At 37.9% G+C, this 18,212-nt stretch overlaps 1 long non-coding RNA gene and 1 pseudogene across 1 annotated transcript in view; one reads left to right on the forward strand and one right to left on the reverse strand.

The window, feature by feature from the left end:
• Positions 1 to 8,032: 8,032 nt before the first annotated feature.
• On the reverse strand, positions 8,033 to 9,072 carry LOC117722268 (protein arginine N-methyltransferase 1 pseudogene; annotated as a pseudogene).
• Positions 9,073 to 11,554: 2,482 nt separating this feature from the next.
• LOC143434788 (uncharacterized) overlaps positions 11,555 to 18,212 on the forward strand; it is a 48,534-nt gene continuing 41,876 nt past the window's right edge. The window contains exon 1 of the long non-coding RNA XR_013104546.1: positions 11,555 to 11,665. This is a non-coding gene — a long non-coding RNA (uncharacterized LOC143434788). The remainder of the gene's footprint in view (positions 11,666 to 18,212) is intronic.

An 18,212-nucleotide genomic window follows, 5' to 3' on the forward strand; every position in this document is an offset into this window, starting at 1 on the left:
TGCTACACCCATGTGGGCATTGCCTTTTGCTTCTGTTCTCAACCATTTTTTTTTTTTTTTTTTTTTTTTTTTTTTTTGTCCTAGGAGCTGCCTGCTAAGTCCAGCAGCTTTGCCACATCCTTCTGGGCCTCTGAGACCTTGGACATCCTGTCTCACAACTCAACCCTCATTATCTCCTGAAACTTCTCCAAGCCTGAGCTTGTTTGGGACACTGTTTACTCTCTTTCATTTCTGTCTTACAGCTTATAGAAATTCACTCCAGTGGAATTTTGTTAGATCCACCAGTGGCCTAAAATATTGGCTCACTTGATTTCCAAATTCTCACTAATCATAATAAGTGCCCTTTCACAAATAGATTGAGTGTTTGTGAATGATGCCAAATCTTTTATGTCTAAACTTACTCTTCTCTGCTTTACACTTTCAAAAGTCTATTATCTCTAAGGTTCTGCTTCCTACACTTAAAAGAAAAAAAACTTTTGTCTCTATGATTTCTCTACACTCTCCCAAAATTTCCTAAGACTATGCTGTAAACTCTATCTCACATCTCACAACCTTTAAGTTCATTGGGTATTGCTTGAAATCTATAAACTCTGTAACAAAATTTGGCTTTAATCTTAAAGAAAAGGCTTTTAACTAAAATGTATACAGAGATTATCTTTATTTGCTACAACTTACAATATGTGTATGTAATTCAACTCTGTGTATGTGTGTATGTAACTTGGATTTAACTCATTTACAAAACAAAAAACCCATATAGGTCTACTAAAATATTGCATGCTTTAAATAGCAACTGTGTGGCTCCTACATCTTGGCTAATGACATCACCAAGTTGGAAGCAATCATGTGACTGGTAGTCACATTTACTATTGTTCAAGAGAACATGCCATATGACTTAAACATCATCTTAAGATGACCACATGGCATAGAACAATAATTGTAAAACTTTAGTCCTAATGAGCTCCCTGTTTGTCATTCATTGTATTACCTTTTTTAGACTAAGGAGGCAACAAGTCTCCAAAATATTTTGAATTGGTATGGATTTTTGTATGATGATAAAAATTTCAAGATATATTTGCTGTGTATGTGACTCCACTCTGGTTTAGAATATACTGTGAAAGGATGATAAAAATTTAAGGTTATTGAGGGTTATTGAACATACTTTAGGGTGCATTCCCTTAGATCACAGATTAGACACAGATTACTCTAGAGACCAATTTCTAAACACAAACCAAATGGAAAGAGATCCTGTTCTAAGCAAGGCAAAAAGACAAGGTGGCTCAATCTGAATCATGTAGAGACAGTAGCACATTACTTTACAACTGTTAGTTTTAAGAGAAAAAAAGTGGGAAGTCTTGTCTGTCTTAGAATGAGCTAGAGTGTTTTGCTAAGTTCTGGTTGGACATTAGATTTGGTTGCTGGACCTTGGTGGTCAAGGATCTTTGTGATCAGTTTCAGGAATGAGTAAGTGGCAAAATAAGTATCTAGACCTTGGCGTCTAGCTTTAAGGATGTAACTTGACGAACAGGTTAGCAAATGGGAGGAGGGTAAAAGCAAAACCTATTGGCAACATGTTTGCTATGCTTGAGTCTGTGCTTGCCATTCTCAGGCCTACTGGTGTCCTTTAGTTATAAAGGTCTACTCAGATTATCAACAGCTGACTTAGACAGTCACACCTAACTACTTATATCATTGCCAACTGCTCAATACCAGACTTCTAGGAAATTTAGATAAGTAACAACATATGTTTAAAAAAAAGTTATATTTGATAAATAAGTTTTATGAATTCCTAAGGTCTACCCAGGTTCACAGTAATATTTGTCTAGCTTCTTTTTGTCTTTGCTCACTTTTTAAAGCTTGAGCTATTTGGAGAAATTAAGCCAAGCCCCCCCCCAAAAGTGATATTCTATAATGATACATTATAAAAACATCACAAAGTTCTGAGTCTCCCTATGGACTGTATTTATGATTAAAATTTTAATTTGACATCACAAAGTTCTGAGTCTCCCTATGGACTGTATTTATGATTAAAATTTTCATTTGAAACTGAAAGAGTTTCACTTAAGAATTGTTACTTTTTAAAGGCTAAACCTCACAAGGATGAAATGTGAAGTGGTAATCTTACAAAAACTACTAAGTGATTGTATACTGTTAAAGATAATTAAGAAACAAGTTAATAGCCAGTGACTTTATAAACGGTCAAATTCTTTAATCTTTAAAAAGTGTTCAGACCTATCCTATAAGTCATGCTAACTCCTAATGTGATTAAATACTGGAATGAGCTTTATTTTTCCTCCTGCATGTTTTCAAAGTTAAGCCGAAAATGAGTAACTAAAAACAAGCAACTCTGTTTAGCTTACATATACTTTACAGATGATGCTCCTCAGAACTTTACAGAGATATGTTGAATGTGGAATTTCAGGTGTTTAATGGAAGGGAAGAGCAGGGGAAGACAGAAATTTTTCTGTGATAGAGAGAAGTGCCAGCGCCTAGCGGCAGCTCTAAGATCTTCCCCAACGAAGATGATGGGGCACTTAACTGTCCCCCAGGACCTTGCTTTAAATGTGGCAAAGCTGGACACGAAGTAAAAACTACCCTTCATGTTACATGTGGCCAGAACCCTGTCTTAACTGTGGACAAGCAGGATACTGGGGAGTTGATTGCTCTGCTTTGCCTAGACAAGGTAGTACAGTCTCCCAAGATCCTCCTCCATAGAAATGTCTGGAAGATCTGGGCTTGGTGACTAAAGACTGATGCTGCTCTGGGACTTCTTCCCCCAACAAAATCCAAATTAGCACAGAGGAACCTAGGGTGGTTTTCTAGGTAGTCAGTAAGTCTTTGTCATCTTTAATAGATTCAGGGGGTACTTGATATATAATTACAACTTACTGTGATGAAATTTATCCTTCTCAAGTCTCTGACTGTATTGATGAGTTGGTGAATGGTAAATGTGCCAGTTTAATAGCAGCAAGCCCACCAGCTCCTCCACCAAGGCCTTATCTGACTTCTCAGTTCCCTTCATGAGTAAACATCAGGCCTCAAAAGTCACTGGAAAGCTCCAAAAGAAAGAGAAATGGTTTAATGTGTAACTTGACTCAGAAAAGAGATAATTTCACAAAACAGATTTCAAAGTAACTTTTCACTATTGTTTTATTTAAAGAAACTTGTTTTTACAATGTCTGCTGTCAGCAATTTACCTTCTGTGTCTTATAATAAATGACTGGATTTATTTACTTATAATAAATGACTGATTTAAAGTTTATGTATGTTCTTAGGGTCTAAGAAAAGGTTCCAAGGCATATAAATACAAATTACAAAGGTCTGAGGATGTGGAAGTTTAAGTAAATTGTAAAAGTCTAAGGAAGTGTTTAAGGTATGTAAATGCAACTTGTAAACATATAGGAAAGTGGTTTAAGGTATATGTAAAAATAAAAAAATGTTTCTGTTTTTTTTCTCTCTGCTGTTTTATTAAGACTTCAAAAGTTCAGAGTTTCAACATTCATCAATGGAGTTCTGGCAAACTATTAATCTAGCTTGGTAAATACTGCTATTATAAGCATAAGCTTGAGGTTTCAAATTTTCTTTGGTTGTCTTCTAAGTATGGATTTAAAGTGCTTCTTATTGTGCTAAAGTAATCTGTCTAATCTATATTCACCTAGTCTTCTGGATAGAGGAAAGAATGTTCATGCTTTGAACCCAAATTCATCTTTGGGTCCCCAAGCTTTTACTGTGATTCAAAGGCATGAGTCTACTGCCTTTTTTACAGCATGGTTTTTAGTACAGATTACAAATAGTGGTAAGGCTAACATATCTAAAACTATTATAACATAAAAATTTTCTTTCTTTTAAGCTTCACCAAATCAACTTGAATCTTCCTCGGACAAGTCAAGTGGACCACAGAGAAGTCCTCCTATGAATCAATAGCCTAAATCTCCCCACATACTTAAGATGAGATCTTCCTTTAATTTCCCAGGTCTTGTGACTCTCCTTCTCCAACTACTAGAACCATGGGCCCCAAATTTCAAATGTACACCTAAGAATAAAAATTCCCCTAAACTCCTTAACTTTATGTTCTGTCTCTAATATGTATTTGTGGCAGCAGATTTCCAGTTAGTTAGAGACCAAAAACTGTTCCAGTGCTGTCTGTACTTCACTAGTCAAGTATCGTCATGCTGAGAATGGACCATGAGTAAAACAGCTTGCTCTTCCCAGCTTTGGCCAGCATTCTACCTCTCTTGGGTCCCTAAAGATGCTGATAACCCCAGACAGCAGGAAGCAGCTTAAAGAGCATGGCACTCTCACTCCTACCTCACCCATCATCCCTTCCCATTTTTTTTTTTTTGTTTTTAATAACAAACAAAAGGGAAGAATGCTATAACTGCTCACATTCCAGAACCAGGTGCTTCCTCACTCAGGCTTCAACTGTCATCATTAGAGGCCAATATAAGACTTCATTATGAAAAGCCAATGTGACATAGCCTCACTAATTTGATACTTATGGTGGTTTGAAAATGCTTGGCCCAGGGACTGGCCCTATTAGGAAGTTTGGCCTTGCTGGAGGAAGTGTGTCATATGGGTGTGGGCAATGAGACCCTCCTCCTAACCATGTAGGTGCCAGTCTTCTCCTATTTGCCTTCAGATGAAGATGTAGAACTCTCAGCTCCTCCTGCCTGCCTGGATGCTGCCATGCTCCGGCCTTGGTGATAATGGATTAAACTTCTGAACTTGTAAGCAAGCCCCAATTAAATGTTGTCCTTATAAAAGTTGCCTTGGTCATGGTGTCTGATCACAGCAGTAAAACTCTAAGACAATATGTTTCCACAGTCATGTATGTACATGCTCCATATCCCCCTTTCTGTGTTAGCATGGTCTCGCTCTCTCTCTCTCTCTCTCTCTCTCTCTCTCTCTCTCTCTCTCTCTCTGTTGTTACGGGGTCACCACATTCCCTACTAGGCAAGAGCTGAGGCCAAGAGCAGTGATGTGCTTCCACCATCCCACCACTGCTCAACTCTGACTGTGGCTCATGCCGGCACCCATGAGACACCAGCATGGGAGATGGTTCTGCCAGTCTACTATACTGTCTCCATAATGCTTGGCTGAGCCCAGAGCATCCTGCCATCTATGTGATACCTAGTAGAAATAAGACTCTAATGCTTAAAGATTATCCAAAGGTTTTATATATTTGGTAATGCTCAAATAGCAAGATGCCCACAAAATTGGAGGTGTTACCCAGTTAACTAACCTAGATATAAGTTGTTACCCAGGACTTCTCTCGATACATGTGTGGCTCTCCATGGTTTCTATATCTCTGCTCCTTCCTAGCTCTTCCTTTTCCTCCTCTTCTTCCTCTCCTTACTCCTCCCACATTAGCTCCTCCCAAATTACCGACTTTATTGTAAAATGTAGTGGGGGAAATATACTGCTACCTGTCTCTGTCTCTGTCTCTGTCTCTGTCTCTGTCTCTCTCTCTCTCTCTCTCTTTCCTGCCCAAAGGTGGCCATTCACACCCCACCACCTACCAAATGTCTTGCATGCAGTCCTTTGCATGTCTTTGAAGAATCCTTGGTCCTTGAATCTCCAGGATTCCTAGTTGCTTCAAAACTCTTTCAATAGCTACTTGGTGCTGTCATCTCATGAAAAGAACTTCAGGTAGATATGAGAAATAAAATGACATACTTGAATTTGCTTTGGGGAACTGGAAAGTTAACAAATGAAGGGACTCTAGGCAGCCTGAGCACAGCACGGTAAACATGATTCTGGCAGGCCTTGCCCTTCTCTTCTATTCCTTCTGCCTTGCTAAAAACTGTTAGATTACATTCTTAGAGCTAGCCACCAAACCTTATTCCCTTATTTGACCACCCCCACCTCCTCAGTTTGACTAATGAAAGGATGACATGAACCCAGTTTGTCTCTATTTAAGGGCCAGGTCTGATTTTGAAAAGAAGGCCATAAGTCACCTGCTCCAGGAACATAAGTCCCAGAAATTCAGTCATAAGGGACCAGCTCCAAGAACAGACCACAAAATCGAGAAACAAGGTCAAAGGGTTAAAGTCCCCTCCAAAAGAAGACTCACAAGAATAATTCTTGTGGAGATAACCACAATAATGGAAAAATATATTATTCCAGGATGGGCCATCAGTGCTAGACAGTCTTATCTTATCCTGTAGTTTAATGTTCATGACATAGGAATGAAGACCACTGACCATCTGGCCCTTTTGACCTCCCCAGCACCCACCAATGAAATTTTAGATTACCTAACCACTCTCTAAATATAGCATAACTAGCATAGTAGTCAATCAAAGTTATGCTAATGTCACTGCTTTGGCTACTACCAGTCACATTAGAGATTACCTAATTCTTTTAGAGAATTCACCTTGTTCCTATAAGAAAGTCTGTGTGCCTTTTTCTGGGGTCACCATTTTGGAGAATGCTGGTTATTTCTGTAAAATAAATGCTATTTGGTTTTGCATCCTATCTGGATCCAGGTCTCCCATCAGTTATTTTCTGATGCTTATACTACCTAGGTCCTGCTATCAAAGTATTGAAGTGCAGAAATCAAAAGCACTTGTCCAATCAAAATTAAACCTCATCCTAACACAGGGTTTCCTCTTTTGCCTTTGTAAACTGCCATTTTCCTATGTGTCATGTTTGTTTCCTCTCTATTCAGAGACAGTTCCCTGGACTCAACAAAAAACTCCTTTGCCCTCTCCCTTGCCCCTCTTCTCTTCTCTCCCTTGTTCTCTCCTCCTTCTCCCTCTTCCTCTATTTCATGTCTTTGTCCTGTATACCTAGCCTCTGTTCCTCTGGGGCAAATAAGTCTAAAACAAAGTTAATGATAATGTAACAAACTCTTATGTTTTCTGAATGTGTTGTAGGTCTCATGCTCACAAGTTGTTCTTGGTACATTCTAATCTAGTAGCTGAATGAGTTAATAGGGGACAATACTCTCTTGGGGTTTTCCTTTGTGAGTGGAAAGATGATCCTTTGATTTCCAACAATTTAAATTTTGTTCTTCCTGCAGATAATGTCAAATTAAAAGGTCTAAAAAATTATCACATTTCTATACAAGGCAAAACAATGTGTTGGTAGAATCAGACTTAACTCTTAATCTGTTTGCCTTCTGTGAGTGTTGATATATATTTTTAAATCACTGTTTCAAGAGGTAGCAATATATGCGTATAAAATCAGTGCTGTCATCTGAGGTTCTTTACAGAAGCAGGTGGTTTTGGACCTTGCCTGTAGCAATAGCCTTTGATCATTTGGGGACTAGTGATATCCCTAGGCAGATCTAGTTAAATAGTTATTTGTAGTCATTTAAATACACACCTTTATGTTGTATCTTTAATCTTCTTGCACTTATAATAGGCTCACAGTGTGAAAATATTTGAAAAGATTTCTCCCCACAGTTACACTTCACCTTTTCCTTTCTAGGGACATAAGTGGTAGAATTTTCCTCTATAAAAATAGTTTAAATGATATATAAACATGAGTATTTGAAATATACAATTATAAGCAAGCCTAGAAAAAAATTGTTTGAGTGAGTTTCTGCAAGGATTTAGGCACAACTCACTGTTTTTAATCATATGTCACTTTTGAATCTAAAGTCAGGTTTTTCAGGGATCCCAAAATGAAAGAAAATCACCCCATTTACTGTTGGGAAAAACGGAGTATGTATAACGTGGCTAACAATACCTGTTCCACAAAAGAGAGGGAAACTTTCTCACCTGTATTCCCGGGAAACACTTCTTCCATATATTTGATCACATAATGGTGTATGCAGCAGTCATTGTCTCCAGGGAAATAAGTCCCCTGCTCTCTTAAGTCACGTAGTGTCCAGATATAAGTCTAAAATACTTCTAGCTCAGATAGAATTTCTTTCTTTTTTTGAAAAAAGCATGGTCAGCTGAGAATTTATTGGCATAAATGTAATCATATAAAAACATAAGTTATGAAAAACACAGTCATGATATACTCTCCCATTCCCCAAGCCTGGTCCCTGTGTTTTCTTCTGCAAGAGGGCCATCCTGGCACCTCCTCAGTGCATCCAGTAGTTGGTGGAACAAGAGAGCTTGCACAGTTGACCCTTGAAGTGTAGGTAAAGGGTAAAGTCCAAGTCATGATTAGTCTTGGCGTTAAGCTTCATTCTAATGAGGCCTCATTCTGCACCAGTCTTCACTGTTAGGTAATCCTGCATGTAGAACACAGTCTGCTTCCAGTGTGTGTACAGGGACTCAGAACTAGTAGAGAAGGCAGTCCTCTTGTGGCATCCAGTAAACTCATTGTTGAAGTGCACCACCAGTGCATGCACATAGTCATTACTCTTCACTTGCAAGCAAAAGGGGGACGTGAGGGTCAGGTCCTCCACCTTGACTGTGTAGATATCCATCTTCTTTATGAGGCAGGTATTGGTGACCAGCTGTTTTTGGTTCACCACATCTACCAGGTGCTCCTTGATGGCCCCATCTTTATTGAAGGACTTATCAAAACCATATACATTCTCCCACCAGTGGATCTTGTAGTCTTTATACTGCCGGTCCTCAATGGCTGTCACATACAGAATGGCACGGTCTGGGAAGATGAGGCCATTGGGTGGCAGCCACTTGTCACAAGCATGCAGCATGGTGTTGAGCATGAACTCATAGAAGAGGCAGTAACCCATCCACTTGCTGATGATGATGTCTACCTTCTCCACAGGCAGCTCCACCTCCTCCACCTTGCACCTGATGATGGCCACCACATGGTTTAACTTGTTGGCTTTGATAATCTTTACAGCATAATTGGAGACACTGGAACACTCAATCCCAATAAACTTGCCAGCCCCTGCCATGGCAGCAAACGTGCAGAGAATGCCAGTGCCTGAGACACCATCTAGCATCCCTTGTCATGGAAGAGATGGTAACTGTGAAACATGGAGTTGTGGTATCTGAGGGTAAGCACCTCATCCTTTAGCATCTTCTTGTGGATACCAAAGTGAGCATAGGAGTCAAAATAGTAGTCTTTGGATGTCATGTCTTCAGCGTTGAGCTTCTCAATACTTTCTGCTTGGCCACAGGAAACCTCCATGATTCAGATCATGGCCTCCACTGCCACCATCTTCACCGAAGAACTCTGGCCTCTGAGACAGTCCCCCCACCTTTCTCTTTTCTCAGATACAATTCTGTAAAGGAAATCTCAACTTGATGTATGAGAAAATATAGGGAAGACAATCATATGCTTGTAATGTGTGATTACCTAGCCAATATGCTTTCTACTTTTCATAAAGGTTAAGTAGAGGCATAGAGTATGTCATAATCCATAATTGAGAAATTCAGAACTCAAGCAGGAAGCTGGTGGCAGGAACTCAAACAAAAGCAATGGAGAATCACTGCTTAATGCTAACTTCACATGGCTTGCTCAGCTTGCTTTTTTATACAACCTAGGACCACTTGCCCAGGAGTGGCACTACTCACAGTTATCTGGGACTTCCCATATCAATCAATAATTAACAAAATGCCTCTTAGATATGCCCACAGACCAGTCCAGTAGAGAAAATTCCTCAATTCATGCTCCCTCTTCCCAGAAGACCCTAGCCCATGTCACATTCACAGAAACTAACCACTACACGTGGCTTTCTCTTAAGAGAGAAAGCAGCATCTTATGGGTCAGATACCCTGAGTTATCCTGGGAAACATTTCTAAATACTGAGACATCTGATGTCTACAGCTCTTCTAACTACTTTGTATGTAGATTGTAAATTCTATTATAAATTCATGTAAATTTCTATTTAACCAATTAGGACAGATTCTGTTGTGTGTACCTGAAGCAGTATCTCACTGTATATATAAACTTAATGCTTAGAACATCTGCCCCATTGCCCATAGGTTACAAGGCTATGTTATCAAGATGTTTTCCCCTCTATCCTGAAACCTCTGTTGAGAGTCTTTGTGTTCTGTTGGATAAAGTCTGCTCCAGTAAGACATGAATTACTTACATATTATGACACCAGCAAGAGATACACTGAGCCCTGGAATTGAAGGTAGATTTCAGCAAAATATGTGGCTCAGACTGACAGAGGAGAAAGTTCCCAGAACAATGCAGGTGTGGTTTTCAGAAAGCCGACAAAGAATGAACATACAAGGAGAGTCCCTACTTCTAAAGAGTTTGTGTAATAAAGATGTAGTATTCAATTTCTTAGCCAATTTTATTTATGAGAAAAAGACAACACGCACAGAATACTGACAGAATAATATTAAGATGAAGTGGTATATTGCACCTCACTCTTTCATTAGCCACTCATTCTTTCCTTTCTAGTGTCAAAACCATAATTTTCAGCCTGGAAATATTATTGTTCAAATTCGATTATACATTTTTAACCAGAAACTAGGGGGAACTGGGTTACTTAATTATGACTAACAAATAAAATGCAGGTGAAGACTTCTTAATTATGTGCCTTATTTTATTTATGTCTGTACTTCCTGTATATTGTGAGTATACATGTGCACATGTGTATATCATGTCGTATGTGCATGTATAAACCCACGAAGGGCAGAAATAGCTGCTGGATCTCCCATGGATAGAGCTATTTGTATTGGATGTCCTGCTTGTTATTTGGGTGCTGGAATGAGAAGTCAGCCCTCATGATTGCACAGCAAGCACTTTTATGTGCTAAGCCATCCCTCTAGCCCATGCTTGCCCTTTTAACCTAAAAGTTTTGTATATGGTTTACAATACATATACAAAAGGGAAGGAACAAACATTATTCTGGACATTTCATTTTTTCCAGGTTAGTAGTTTGCAAGTGTGAATGGTTGGAGTTTTTGCAGCCACCTTAGTTTATGAGATACCCTTGATACTGTAATGGAAGGGTAGACTCCTGTCTCATGATGAGTATGGAGTCACTATATCATTTCAGAGCATCTACTTCCAAAATACTTTGGTGGGAGAGGAAAACTATGATGTTCCAACCAGCACTGCCTTGAAGATGTCATGATCAATTTGCATAAACTGAATCAAATGACATACAGAAATACTCAGCTTCTAATATATTAGCAGGTGGCATTAAATGTTATGGGAGGATGCGCTTTATGGAAATCTGAGAGAACACAAATCTGAGCAAAATTGGAGCAAAAGAGGCAAAGAACTTGGGGGGAGGGAGATTTTTAAGACAGTTTCAAACGTTAATATGGATTTTAATATTTTTCATTAAGAGATTATTGCAGCATTTACATCACTTCTCATATATAAACAGAGATCACAGTAAGATTATCCTCTTACTCAACAAGAATCTCCAATCAAAAGCAAGCACTATTATGAGCCGTGAGACCTTCTGGATGTTGTCATAAGTACTCACTATGATTGTTTGAGTCTCTTTAGGCTATTCTAGATGAATGATATACACCCTGGGCATTATAAAAAAAGGAGAAATGCATTTATTCTGTTAGAAAGGCTATGGATGCCAACATTAGTATGAGGCAGCATCCGTGGCAATGACTTGCCATCCTCATAGACTTATGTTTTTGCACTGTGTTCCATGTATTAGAGAGGAAAATAAACCACCCTCTCTTTTTACAGAGACCCTAATATTGTTCGTGAAAACTCTGACCTGAGGACCTAATTGCTCCCCGAAATTCTCCTTCATTTCATAGCACTATCATCTGGAGTTCAGCATAATAACTTTGGGATGAAGCAGGTATGTAGATTGTAGTGATGTATATAGTAAGAAGGGGGGGGTTGGTCGAGACTTTAATGGTGTAAATGATAGGATTTCTCACTGCAGAAGGTACTCGTTGGATTTTTGGCTAAATTCTACATTGTTACTGTTTGTTTTTCCCTATTCTTGAGTATTCCCAGTTACTTGGACCTGGGAACTTTCCAGTGCCTTCTTAAAAACTCCATTTATTTGCTGACAGCCTCTAGCCAGTGAATGTATTGTTAGAGTGATTTACATCTGAGGCACATCAGATAATCACACTGTGTGTGGTACTGCAAAGACATGCCTGACTTAAGAAATTTCAACCTGTCTTTTTCTTTTTCTCCCTGAATTGATTTTAAATAACATCCATATGTTTCTCCAGGGGCGAGAAATCTTAGGATGCTCTTTAATTAGTCTTTTTTGCCTTTCTAAATTCATGTTTCAAAGCCAATTTATTTAAACTCGAAAAAGACAAATTTGGATTAAAATAATGAACCCATATGTTCCAAATGGATATTGAGCCCATCAAAAATTAGACTCCTTAAAACCACACTTGGAAAATCCTCTATCTAATCTTATTATTCAGATCATATTATTTAGTGTGCATTTAGGTAATGAGAAATGGGTAGAATGGAGTTTTCATAATCAAAGATTGATTTTATGCTCATTTATCAAGAAAGGCTCTACCAAATTCTTGCATCATACATTTTAAACAAAACTGTATTTGTTGTTACATTGCATAAGAATAAATTGCATGGCTTTGATAGTATGAATTTTTCATCACCATTGTCTTCCATTGCTTCTACTGGTATGACTCATTAGGCAGAACTTAACACATTTCACTGCTTTCCTAACTTAATGTTCCAAAATCCATATTTCTCCAAACAATAGCATAGTCAGGTCTATCACAGCAACATCCCAGTTCCTAATATCGATTTTTGTATTAGTGTGTGGGTTAATGTTGTGAAACGACAGCATTACCATGGCGACTCTTCAAAAGGGAAAACATTTCACTGGGGCTGGCTTACAGTTTTAGAGGTTTAGTCTGCTCTAGTCATGTTGGGAAGCATGGCATCCTGCAGGCAGATCTGGAGGCTAGAGGAGCTAAGAGTTCATATGATCATGTGATTTTTGTATTTCTGTTCCTTTATTTGGTAGATTACATTTACCAATTAACATATGTTGAGCCATCCCTGAACTCCTGGGATGAAGCCTTCCATAATATTTGACCATAATATTTTTTATGCGTTCTTAAGTTTGGTTTGCAAGTATTTTATTGAGACATTTTGCGTCTAAGTTCATAAAGAAAATTAGTTCTATATTAATTCCATTTTCACATTTTTATCTCTTGAGCAGTTTTTTCATATCATCCCAGTGTTTATGCTTTCATAAATTTCATTAATGAGTTTATTTATATCCTTTTGATGTGATTTTTTAATTCATATCTTCTTCACATGTTCTTGGTCTCTGAGCATATTCATAATAGTTTGAAGTCCTTAAATTTTGCTTCAGCTATGTTGCAGTTCTCAGATTATAGTCTTGTATGGTTGCAGGCTCAAGTAGACACATATTATTGTGGCTTTTATTGTGTGTGTTTTTATGTTAGTATCTAGGCATTTGTGTTTTGGACAATTGAATTCAAGGTATTGACATCTGGTAGTGTCATTGTTGGATGGATGTTTTCTTGCTTGGTTTCATTTGCCTTCTCTGAACTTAGGAACATATGGTAGATGTGCACTGTCTTGTAGAAACTACTTTTGAGTCCTTGTCAGTTGTGGCTACTGGAGGTCTCAGGTAGATCTTGTTCTTAGGTATTGGGAGCTGACAAGCAGATATTGAGATGTGTTAGAAAGATGGAAGCTGTAAGAGTCCACAGAAGTGAAAAAATATCTATTTTTTTTCATAAGGATTTGTGGATTCCTTAGAGAATGGAAGAAGAAAGGGGAGACATACCCCTGTAGGTATTTTGCTACAAAGCTGAAAATAAGTCTGGGGAATTGGTATTAGAGGATGGGAAGGATAGTGAAGATCATTTATTTGATTTATTGTCCAGTTTGACCAGCAGATTTCCAGGGAGAGAATACCTTGGACGTCGGTGCTGAGCTCAAAGGATGGGATGAGGAAGGAAGATTCTAAGAGAATACGCCTAGTCTCTTCAGAATGTGGGTAGAGAAGAAGGAACGGGCATAGCAGTTGGTCAGCTACAAAGCTGGGCATAGGACTGGGGAAATTAGACTGAAGGGTGGGAAGAAAGAAAATCACCTACCTGATTTTAGTCATAGTTCTAGCTTGTATCCAGGGAGAGATTGCTCTGTGTTTGCAGGTGAGACAAAAGAATGGGATATGGAAGAAAGGCTGTAGCCAGGATATTAAATTCAAGAAATAAATATTTCTATGTCATAATACTTACATAATGTCTAGCAGACTCCCTGTGTCCTAATCATTAGTTCTAATAAAGAATGATACATTCCTGAGAAAATTAATAATATTGATTTATTTAATTTCCTGGGCTCAGTGTGAGATGTACTAGAAAAATATAGCTCAGCTGGTTTTATGGTATTTGTAGTATGTTCAGAACACCATTATATCTTACTGGAAAATGCACAGTACTAATTATTGAGGAGAGTAATTCTGGTGATCATTTCTATCCTGAATAATTTTCTTTCAGATTGTCAAACTGTGTCTCCTTTCCTTTCCTTTCCTTTCCTTTCCTTTCCTTTCCTTTCCTTTCCTTTCCTTTCCTTTCCTTTCCTTTCCTTTTCTTTCCTTTCCTTTCCTTCTTTCCTTTCCTTCCCCTCCCCTCCCCTCCCCTCCCCTCCCCTGCCCCTCCCCTCCCCTCCCCTTCCCTTCCTTTCCCTTCCCTTTCCTTTTCATTAATTAATTAATTTATTTTACATCCCAATCACAGCTGTGCCTCCCTCCCTCTCTCCTCACTTCCCCCTATACCCACTCCCTTTCTCCTCAGAGAAGAGGAAGCCTACAATGAATATCAACCCACCTTGATACCAAGGAATAGGAAGACTGGGTACATCTTCTCTATTGAGAATAGGCAAAACTGTTTAGTTAGAGGCAAGGGATCCAAAGGCAGGTAACAGAGATAGCTCCTGCTTCTGCTGTTAGAGGTCTCACACGAGGAACAAGCTGGATATCTCTTATGTATGTGTAGGGGGACTAGGTTTATCTCATTCATACTCTCTGATTGGTGGTTCAGTCTCTGTGAGCATCCATGTGCCCAGGATAGTTGATTCAGTAGGTTTTATTGTGGAGTCCTTAACATTTCTGGTTCTTTAAATCCTTCTCTTCTTCACAATATCCCCCAAGATACACCTAATGTTTGTCTGTGGGTCTCTGCATCTGTTTTCATAAGCTCCTGGGTTTAGCCACTCAAATGGCAGTTATGCTAGGCTCCTGTCTGTAAGCATAGCAGAATATTATTAAGTGTCAGGGGTTGACTCTCTCTCATGGCATGAGACTCAAACTGGGTCAGTCATTGGCTGGACAGTGCCTTACATTCTGCTCCCTGTTTATCACCAGGTTACCTCACTCAGGATGGTATTTTCTAGTCCCATATTTTTTGCCAGAAATTTCATGATGTCATCGTTTCTGATACCACATTTTCTGTATCCATTCTTCAGTTGAGGGACATCAAGGTTTTTTATAATAATTTCTGGCTATTACATAGTGGAACAATTGTTCTTTTTGTGTTGTCAAGCACCTTATGCGTGTATGCCCAGGAGTGGTGTAGCTAGGTATTACGTTAGAACTATTCCCAATTTCCTGAAAAACTGACAAATTGTCTTCCAAAGTGCTTGCACACTGTGACTTTTTTTCAGCTTAAAATAAGAATAACATTTAACAGAGGGTAGAAGGCAACCAATAAATGAGATAAAAGTTTATAGAAAATGTTATTATATTTATTTGTTGATTTATTTACTTACTATGTTGCACTTGTATTTATGCAGGTAGGTGCTTGTATGCCACAAAGTCCTTGTTGAGGTCATAGGACAAGTTGCATACATTAGTTCTGTTTTTACCCTGTGAGTCCTGGCAATCAAACTCAGGTCATCAGGATTGGTGCTGTGTCTCATTATATACTGATTCATTTCACCAGCCATTCTTCGATTTGTTTCAAAAGATATGAATATGCACAATATATTGTTAGTTTGATTTGTTTTAATTTGCCTTGCCCAATGAATTGTTATCTATGAAAAAAAAAATTAAACACATTTGCTTTTAGGTCAAGTCATTTTATCGAAAGCTGACAAGACATAACTAAAATGTTGCTTTAAAACCTAAGATAACACTGAAAAGTGTTCTTTAGGAAAAAAGTGACATAGTTAAAGAAGATATTTGAAAGATGATTTTTAGCTGTAACATTTTGGACAGATTGAAGAGAATGCTAAGACAGGTGGTAAGGAATGGGTTTTTAGAATACCAGATGTGAAATGACAGGGGCAGGAGTAGATATTTAACAGGGTGGGGGGGAAAAAAGCATGTGAGATGTATAACTGACTTACTAAGGAAAACAGTTCAATTTGTCTTTTTGTGTAGAATTTCACAATATGTTCTCTTATGTACATACAATACTGATTAATAAGGCAGAGAACAACTTATTATTTTTGTTCATCTGGTAATAAACCTGTTATTGAAGTTATTGTAATTTGCTTCATTGCAGCCAATTTCTGAGTTGCCCACCCATTCAAAGTCTTCACTCATTCACTTCTTAGAAAGTTCTCTTCACCAATTCCAATGAGAAAAATGTGTCAATGTTTGAAAGAAAACTCTTATTTGTAAAAGTAGTTTTAATAGAATTTAAAAAACAAAGTATATTATATTTAAGTAAACGCTTTTATGGATAGCTGAAACTCTGTTTCAAAGGTTTTCATCTTAGGTCAGTATTTGTAGTGTCTGCTGCCATTTTGTTTTTACTTTTTTTTTAACTTTTTTTTTTTTTTTTGTAATTTGCTACTGGAATGCCCTTCTGCATGATATCATTAGGATTGGCATAAAAGACAAGACCTCTTAATGTTAATATCCACATTGCAGAGGATATAGATTCTGACTTAAGACACACTTTCTGAGAAAGAATGTTGCTTGAATTTCCTTAGTGTTTCTGTTGTCATGTCTCCCTTTTCAGTTCCGATTTTATTAATTTGAATACTGTCTTTCTGCTCTCTGGTTAGCCTGGCTAAGGTTTTATCTATCTTGTTGATTTTCTCAAAGAACCAGCTCCTAGTTTTGTTGATTCTTTGTATAGTTCTTTTTGTTTCCACTTGATTTTAGCCCTGAGTTTGATTATTTCCTACAGTTTACCCTTCTTGGGTACATTTGCTTCTTTTTGTTCTAGAGCTTTCACGTGTGCTGTCAAGCTGCTAGTGTATGCTCACTTCAGTTTGTTTTTGTTTTGTAGGCACTTAGAGCCATGAGATTTCCTCTTAAAACTGCTTTCATATGTCCAACACAAAGTTTTGGTATGATGTGCCCTCATTTTCATTAGGCTCTAAAAAGTCTTTAATTTCTTTCTTTATTTTGTCCTTGACCAAGTTATCATTGAGTAGAGCATTGTTCAGTTTCCACTTGTATGTGGACTTCCCATTGATTTTATCATCATTGAAGACTAGCCTTAGTTTGTGGTGATCTGATAGGATGCATGGGATCATTTCAATTTTCTTTTATATGTTTAGGCCTGTTTTGTGACCAATTATGTGGTCAGTTTTGGAGATGGTACTATGAGGTGCTGAGAAGAAGATACATTCTTTTGTTTTTGGATGAAATTTCTATAAATATCTGCTAAATCCATTTGGTTTATAACTTCTCTTAGTTTTACTGTGTCTCTGTTTACTTTCTGTTTCCATGATCTGTCCATTGTTGAGAGTGGGGTGTTGAAGTCTCCCACTATTATTGTGTGAGATGCAATGTGTGCTTTGAGTTTTAATAAAGTTTCTTTTATGAATGTGGGTGCCCCTGCATTTGGTGCATAGATGTTCAGAACTGAGATTTTATCTTGGTTGATTCTTCCTTTGATGAGTACGAAGTGTCTATTCTCAACTTTCTTGATAACTTCTGGTTGAAAGTCAATTTTATTCAATATTAGATTGGCTACTTCAGCTTGTTTCTTGGGACCATTTGCTTGAAAAACTTGTTTTTCAGCTATTTATTCTGAGGTAGTGTCTTTGTCACTGAGGTATGTTTCCTGTACACAGCAAAATGTTGGGTCCTGTTTACGTATCCAGTCCATTAGTCTATGTGTTTTTATTGGAGAATTGAGTCCATTGTTGTTAAAAGATATTAAGGAGAAGTGATTGTTGCTTCCTGCTATTTTTGTTATTAAAGTTGGAGTTATGTTTGTGTGGCTATTTTCTTTTGGATTTGTTAGAAGATGACTTTCTTGATTTTTCTAGGGTATAATTTCCTTCCTTGTGTTGGTGGGTTCCCTCTATTATCTTTTATAGGGCTGGATTTGTGGAAAGATATTGTGTGAATTTGGTTTTGTCATGGAATATCTTGCTTTCTCCATCTATGGTAATTGAGAGTTTTGCTGGGT

Source organism: Arvicanthis niloticus, chromosome 17 (assembly GCF_011762505.2).
Source record: "Arvicanthis niloticus isolate mArvNil1 chromosome 17, mArvNil1.pat.X, whole genome shotgun sequence".
Classification (NCBI taxonomy): Eukaryota; Metazoa; Chordata; class Mammalia; order Rodentia; family Muridae; genus Arvicanthis; species Arvicanthis niloticus.